General features: G+C 34.0%; 1 long non-coding RNA gene across 1 annotated transcript; it reads right to left on the reverse strand.

Moving 5' to 3' along the window:
• Window positions 1-797: 797 nt before the first annotated feature.
• LOC140525753 (uncharacterized) lies at window positions 798-8,018 on the reverse strand. The gene is made up of 3 exons (XR_011974108.1): window positions 7,461-8,018; window positions 4,952-5,024; window positions 798-3,416 (listed from the first exon to the last, which is right to left on the reverse strand). It is a non-coding gene; the product is annotated as an uncharacterized lncRNA (long non-coding RNA).
• Between the last annotated feature and the right edge of the window lie 520 nt (window positions 8,019-8,538).

Raw genomic sequence — 8,538 nt, forward strand, 5'->3', positions numbered from 1 at the left:
ATACTTCCAAAACTCTTTGAACCAAAACAGCTAAAGGGATTATAGGAGATAGCTAAAGGCTGGAATCCTATACAGGGTATACCACCAGAGGTTTATTATTCTGAAGGAGAGAGGGTAAGACTCTAATAACATACAGTGCTTTTACACATGGTAAATGCTCTAAAATTATTATTAAATGCATGAGTGAACAAATAAAAATCTGTACATTAAAATGCTGAAGTGGTCAGTTAAAGTGGAAAGAAGACCTTGACTTAGCTCGAGATTTTATTTCTATTCTCTCCTCCTCTTCCCCTTACTGCCTTCCTATTCTGTTTCTGTTTCTATATTTCCAATGCCTTTGCTATAGTAAACATTCAATAGGTTAAACTGAACAGAATTGTCTCAGCATTAATCATGAGATATCTAATACTACCATCTAGTGGTGGCTATATCAAACTACAAACACGAGATCCCTGGGGTGCTATGGGGCACTTGCCTGGCAGATTTAACACATTATATTAATCACAGAAACTTTGGAAATCAGGTTACTATGTTGTCAACATATCAAAGCTTTTCATTTTACTGCATTGAAATTCCCTGTGATGAACATCACAACATATTTATAATTAGGAGTTTTAGATTTGACCATGGTCACAGAACTACTCAGTGTCAAAACCACAATCCCAGGTCCAGCAAACTACATACTGTACCACACTGACTCTCATTTTAAATATCATTAAATAATTAGCAGGAATTATAATCTGCATGACTAACATTATTTAAATTTATAAGGAAAGTAATAAATGTGTGATTTAACTAGAAATAACTCAGTTGATCTATCTTTGTCTCAGTAAGTTTCTGAATAGAAAAATCATTAAAAAGTGAGAAAATCTTGGTGCCACATCCTCCCCAGATTATTTTTTTCTGATGACTATATGGATTCATATAAACACATTAATAGAGTGTTGGCATTTCCCATATTTAATGTCTTCAAAGGAGGAACTCCTCCAAACTTCAACAAGAAAGGGGAAAAACAATATTCTCAGAAAATATAGTACATACATAACTTAAATAAAAAATAGTTGAAGTTGTCTAAGAATGAAATCCATAAACAAAATAGTTGAAGCCAATACTAATAATTCAGAGGAAAGAAAAAACTAAAACTGACAACAAACTAAATGTTAAACAGTTCTTTAACAGGCTCCAAACATTATGTGGGTAAAATCTTCAACATTAGAACATGTTTTCTTTACATTCAATGAAGCATTTATGTAATTAAATGTTATAAGTTAGCTAGAAGGCTAGTTATCACAGGTAGATATAGGAATTTCAGTTCCTAGAAGTTACTATCTTTTTTATTACAGCTTAATGCCTAACTTCACATTTTCTTTCAAATATGGTAAAGTGTTCATATCACTACATATAAAAGTATAGTTTGGACATTCATATTTCATTGGCATAATTACTGAGTACCATGATACCCAAAGCACTCTAGTAGGCAATATGAGAGATGGAACAGTAATTAAATTCAATTCTATTTGACCAACCTCTATGATTTTCCTGGTAATTTGTCTCAATACTTCTTTACTTAATCTCCACCTGCCTCAGTTTCCTCTAACATAAAATGGGGATAATGATAGCCATTCCCTCAAAAGGCTATTATGAGACTCAAATGAGATAATATTTTTAAAGTGTTTAGCACATTGCCTAGCACGTGGCTGCTGTTTAAGAGAGGCTTTTTCCTTCCATCCTTCAATTGCTCAAAGATCCAGCAGAATATAAACTTCTTGGGCATAGCAACTATCTCACAATTGAATCTCTATTCTCAGCCACTAGAATAATGTCCAGCATATAGATGCTTAACAAACACTTATTGAAAGACAGTTGGCTCACATGATTTTGGCACTTCCTCCAATAATACATACAACAACTCATTTAGACCTTCTGACTCTGTACAATTCTTTAAAAAAAAATGTTGTGGTTATTTCTCATCTCTCCTCTCTAGACTGAACAAGAAATTCTTCTCCCTTTCTCTAGACAAAGAAAAACAATAAAAGTAAACATCTCATGCAGTGACTGCATGTAACAATGTGTATATGTGTGTATGTATATATAATGACAAAATAGGATCTTTTGCTGTTTTTGTTTTAGTAGGGTCAAGAACTATAATGCCTCTATTTGAATGTGATTGGGGAGGATATTTCCCACCCATTGATGGGCCTGCCCATTGTGGGAAGCTTGATTAGGGGAACTGTTTTGTAGAAAGGTCCCAAGTATCTTTTTTTTCTATTGAGGCACTAGGTCAGAGGGTTATGCTCTCTGACTCTAAAAAGTATATAAATACTCTGAAGGTGAGGTTTTATTTTGGGGCTTAGTTTTTGGAAGAAAGTTTGAGTGCCAGATGAGACTCTGGGAAGCCACTAAGCAGTGCCCTGGCTTTGAAAACCCAGATATTGGTGCTTCCCTCTCTGGTAAAGATGTATGTATGTTATGGGGCAGCTAAGTGGTGCAGTGGATAGGGCACCAGTGCAAGAGTCAGGAAGACATGAGTTCAAATCTCACCTCAGACACTTGACACTCACTAGCTGTGGGACCTTGGGCAAGTCACTTAACCCCAATTGCCTCATCCTGGGTCATCTCCAGTCATCCTGATGAATATCTGGTCACTGGATTCAGACGACTCTGGAGGAGAAGTGAGGCTGGTGACCTGCACAGCCCTCCCTCACTCAAAACAAAGTCAAGCTCAAGTCATGTCATTATTTCTCTGATGGCATGGTCTTCTTTGGCAATGAAGGACGAACACACACACACATGTTTATGGTCAGGCAGTTTGGAAGTACTGTCCATTGATTTTTGATTTCTCTGAAATTTTGACTTTAATTTTCTCTGATACCTTGGTTGATTAAAGTGATTGTTAACCCCTCAAAAGCTGACTTTCCTTTCAGAGAAGCAGATCAAAGAATCTGTGATAACAGGCCCTCCTGTGTATGTTGGGTGCTTACTGATACAGTATAATATTCTTTCTTCCTGCCTTTCTCCAGTCATGAAGGTATATGTTTCATTTAACCTCATTTCAGTCATCTTTTCATTTACATTCTTATGACAGTACATGTTGTATTTATTGTTCTCTGGGTTAACTTTTATTTTATTTTGTTTTGTATCACCTAATAAGAATTTTTCCCACATTTCTTTAACTTTCTCATATTCCTCATTTCTTACTATGTAAAACATTGTATCTTACTTACATACTATTTTTTTTAGCTTTTCCCTAATTATTTGCTATTATGAAAAATAGTGTTTCGAATATTTTGATATTGGATCTTTCTGTCTTTGACTTCCTTTGGAGTACACATTCAGAGGGTATTAGTTAAAAAGAATGTACAGTTTAATCACTTACCTTTTTCAAGGACGGACAAGCAAATCAGTCTAGCAAGGCACTGAGAGGAAAACAGAGGAGGTCACAAAAGAGGTAGGTCAAACCACCACTAGACCACTACTTCTCCCCAAACCCTGGCAGAAGCAGAGCCTTGCAAAGGAGAGGAGAAGTGACCTCACAATTGCCTTTCTCATTCCTGCAGTCTCCATCTACTCAATTGCCATTCATAGCTACTGAAGGCAGGCATAAGAAAGTTTTTACTCCCAAAGTTCTTGGCACTGTTAGATAGATTAATGTCAAAAATGAATATGGTTTCATCAATCAATATGAAAGTAAAGATGTTGGTCATCTAGCTTTATTTTTATTGTCCCTCTACTTTCCAGTCCAACTGGATCACTTGTCATCCAATAACAAGGTTTTGATGGGGTGCTTGGGTGCATGTGCTTCAACTCCAATTCTAAAATCACATTTCTCTCTAAAAATCACATTTTTCCCTAGCCTCAAAACCCAGTCCAAGGCAGTCTCTTCCCAGCCCACGCCTGACCTAGCAAAACTTTTATCTCCTTTCCTGATACAGTAGCCAGCTGTACCTATAGGATTTATTAGTTTGAATCAGCTGTGTATTGGCTGAATTGACTGTGTACAGGGTCATAACAACATTTGCTACTCACTGACAATGGCTGCGCAGAAGATACTAAAAGTACATATTCCTTTAAGAATTAGCCACTCTCTAATCCCACCCCTAATCACCAAGTCATCACACATTTTACTATAGAATATCTTATATAAATTTTACCTGTACTTCATTCAAATTGCAGGTTCCCTAAGGGCTTTTGCCCACTGAAATCTTTACTTTGACCTCAAGAATGCTTGAGTCCACAAATTCATTCCAGACGACCTGCCCCTGGTACTGAGGTCTTGGGGGAGGAGTGTCTCACCCCACCCTTCCAACTCTCATCAGTATCTCTTATTTATATGTAATAATTATACAAGAGTTATTAATAGCTAAAACAACAGAGATAATTGTTCACTATCAATATTAAGTTAGGCATAAAACAGGTAGGTATTCACCTCTGTCATGGAGGATGTACTTGCACAGAGTCAATGGTATCAAAAAGCTTTTAAAAAGCTAGATTTTGATCTTCAATTTAGCTCATTAAGACAGAGCTAGTTATTACTCAATTAGTATAGAGATAGTGATGAAGCCTATGATTGAGAGAATTCCCAGATAAGGAAACTTCCTCTACCAAAGACAGCTGGCACCTTCTTGGCAACAACAGGTTTATCTATGGACCAATAAGTATCCTTCAAGTGCATCCTATATGCTTGTCTCTGTGGGTAATACAAAAGAAGCATAAGCTCATAGGATCACCCAGAGGGAGATGAGAAGGACTTGAGAAGTTATTTAGTTATCAACTGGGAGATAACTGTGGTTTAGAGAGGCAAAATAACTTGCTCCATGTGCCATAGCTGAAAAGTGGCAGAGCCAAGATGGACCCCAGGCCTAGCACCACTTCATCACCATAGTCCTCGTCTTCAAAGAATTTGCAGAGACAAGGCATTTGTACTGTCATAGAAAAGTCATTTAACATTTACCTTAACATGTCTATCTTCAAAAACAGCTAGTCTGCCATTTGCAGTTCCTACCAGAAGAAAATTCTTTCATTTGCTGAAATGAAAGAAAGGAGGAAGGGCCATTACTAAGGAAAAATTAATTCAGTACTAAAGCTGAAAGTGGAGCCCATACTTTGAAAGTTATTCAACCCTTAATGATGCAAGTTTCTGACAAATTAATTCAAAATGAAATTGGGTACTCCACAATATGAAATAAGATGAGAGAGATGAGATTCCTATTCCCCTTCAATGTTTGCCCCAGGCAAAAAACCTTTATAATAATTCCCTGTCTTTAATTTGACATGTAGGCTGTAAACGTTGTTCATTTCTCTGACTTAAGACAGCTAGCAAGCTAGAATATAAATACCTCTTAGAGAGGTAAGCTATTATCACAATAGTTGATATAACTTCATGTTAATTGGTATAGCATGAAAGCATATGCGAAGGTGGAATGCCAAAAAAAAAAAAAAAGCAAAAAGGACTGTTAGGTGAAATAGCAGGATCCCAAAGATAAACTTTCATAATACACAATTCTACCAAGTGTGCCTAGAAAAGTAGAGTAGCTATCTATTTTCTTTGGTATATGAAAGCCAATTATAATATGTTAAAATGGTATAAACATGTCTTGTTTCCCTGAAAATTGTTCATATAATAGAGGTAGACAGTTGAAAACTTTTCCCCCCACTATGTTCAAACCTGTCAAGATACTTTTGTTTAGAAAAAGAATTATAGTATAAACAAGTAACAGAGTCAGTAAATCTTTGAAACATGTGGCTCTTTTTATCATCTTCTGTCTTAACCTTTCAATAGGGTGCCAGACTGTGTTCTTGCCACAATCCAGATTTCGTTTACAACCAGAAGATTCACAAGGGCAAACAGTCTATACTATACAACATTCTACTCTATCACATCCTGCCAATGAAATGCAATTAACTTTTAAAATAAAGTTTTCAGTGTCAGCTTAAAAAAAGGAAAACTTGAATATCATGTAAAATCGAACAATTTTGTCCCTATTTGAAGATAAAGTTAAATAACTGCAAAATGCATGCAGTATCTTACAAAAGTAGAATCAATAAATAGACTGAATATGATTTAATGCAATAGAGTTATGTAAGTTTGATCTTACAAGAAAGTCAGGTACAATATTTGTTAGAGTAGAATGGCCATAGTAATATATTTTCTTCTTCCTAAAAATAGACTTTTTTATCTTATTGGCTTATCTTATGTACATACAGTGCTTTTTAGACTACAGATGTAATACACCATAACCTAACAAAATAATTTTTGGTTATAAATAATTTTAATTATAAAAATTATTTAATAAAAGTAGTTCTCCTATATTCATCTATTTCTTGCCAAGAAATTTATCAAGTTGGCCTATTAGTCAGTCAATATTTTCAAATTATTTGAAAAGAAAATAATATTTTAAAAAACATAATTTCAAAAAACTTTTAGTACATTGGTAACAAGCAGCCCTACCTTAGAGATATATCTTTTAGTATGTCTTTCACATAGGTCTGAAGATAGAATAATTGTCCTGTATTCCCACTCCCCAGTCAGATGACTACATTTTTGCTGCTTTAATTTGTAGCAACCATGCATTTTCTTACAAATATTTTGGGAAAATATATCTCATCAGACATATTAATTCAACTAGATTAAAAATTTTATATGTCTGTAGGGAAAAAATTGATTAAAAGACAGCTTGAATTAATTTAAAACACTTGGTTTTGATAAATCTTATGAAAGTATAATCAAGTACAACTTTTATCAAGCAAAATCTAACTCTAATAAATTCATCTCTAATCTCTTTTTTCAAGGCCTATACAAAATGATATGATAACTTGACAGCCAGGGTTAGGGAACCACAGAAGAACAAGCAAAAATTGAATTCTAAGCTATATTAGGCAGATTGTTCTGAAAGAATTACACAGGATGGGAGATTAAAGACATACTTAGATTAAAAATACTTTAAAGTGATGATTGAAGTGTTCTAAGTTTAAATAGTTCAATTTTCTATCATGCGAAGGTAATTTAAGCTTAGCTGCATTTGTCCAAATGAGCCAAATGCCAAAAAATCATCAATAGATTCTAGTTAATGATATTTTGTACCCACATCATCTCATGTACCTCTATTTTATTATAAAACATAGTAGGATATCTGTAGAATCAATAGGAATGATGAAGATGAAAAATAATTTAATTCATAAAGTCATTATGATAAAAGTTAGTCTGGCAAATTAATGTGGTTAATACATGTCAAAAGCTAGTTTAAACAGTAAAAAGGAACAATCAGTCAACGAGATTGTAAAAGTGAATTCTTAAAAACAATAAACCAAAAGTGCTTTCCTTTTTCAGGTTGGAAAATGTCAAGTTTAATTACACTTCTATAACAATATAAAACCCCAAATTTCTTAGCTGGTAGACTTTGATACATTAGTTCAAACTGACATAATAACAGCAATTTGTATTTAAATTTAAAAACAAAAACCTGGGCAGATGTTGTCTTTTTCTGAGGATTTTCTTTCAGACAGTTCTTAATTAAGTTTTCTCCTTAAGTCATGGAGTACAACATATTCCTTGACTGGATCTAAAACATTCAAAATAGACCTCATTATCTCAACAATCAAGGACAAATAAGAATCACTATTCGAATCCCATTAATCAATCAATAAATATTTATTAAGCACTTACAATGTGCTTAGCACATAGTGCCTTAGCACAAGCACCATGTACTAAGTGCTCAGGATACTAAAAGAAGCAAAAGGAAGTCCCTTCTCTCAAAGAGTTTACCAGATAATGGGGGAAACAACACGCAAACAAAACAAACCATATACAGAATAAATGGGAAATAATTCTTAACTACTATATGAAATTTTGTCTTCAGATTATCCAAACAGATAAATGAAATAATCTCCTAGTATAAGTCAAGTCTTGTAACAATAAATTCCATAGGATTGTTAGAATAAAAGACTTAGAAATTTTTATATTATACGAAGCTTCCAGTTATGGAATTTGTTGAAAAAGGAACTTCGTCTACATTCGTAATAATAAGTATTCAATTCAATAAATAGTAAAAGACAACGAACTAAAAAGTTACTACACTTTAACACTTGCAGTTACAAAGACAAAAAATGATAATCCTTGTCTCCAATCAGTTTTTTATCAAGACACACTTTAAAAGCCCATCCTATATGCTAGGCATTGTGCTAAATATTGGGATATAAAGACAAAAAAGAAATAGCCTCTACCTTCAAGGTACTGTCATTTTATTAGAGAAAACAATATATATGTGTGTTTACACACATAGATATGTATATGTGCATGTATACACACTGTATGTGTGTATTTGTGTATGTATATACATGTATGTAGGTGTGCATGTGTATATATGTGTATGTGTATACATATTAGAGTGGGGTTTCATGCCCCTCATCAATTAATGTAACCACAGAAAGGTAGAGACACCTCAGCTGAATCAATAGATTAGTAAGCAGTTAAGAAGTTTTCCCAAAATCCCACAATGTATAAATAAGTCTTCAGTCAACTCTAAAGGATTATAGAGCTTT

This window comes from Notamacropus eugenii, chromosome 2 (assembly GCF_028372415.1).
Source record: "Notamacropus eugenii isolate mMacEug1 chromosome 2, mMacEug1.pri_v2, whole genome shotgun sequence".
In the NCBI taxonomy this organism is placed as follows: Eukaryota; Metazoa; Chordata; class Mammalia; order Diprotodontia; family Macropodidae; genus Notamacropus; species Notamacropus eugenii.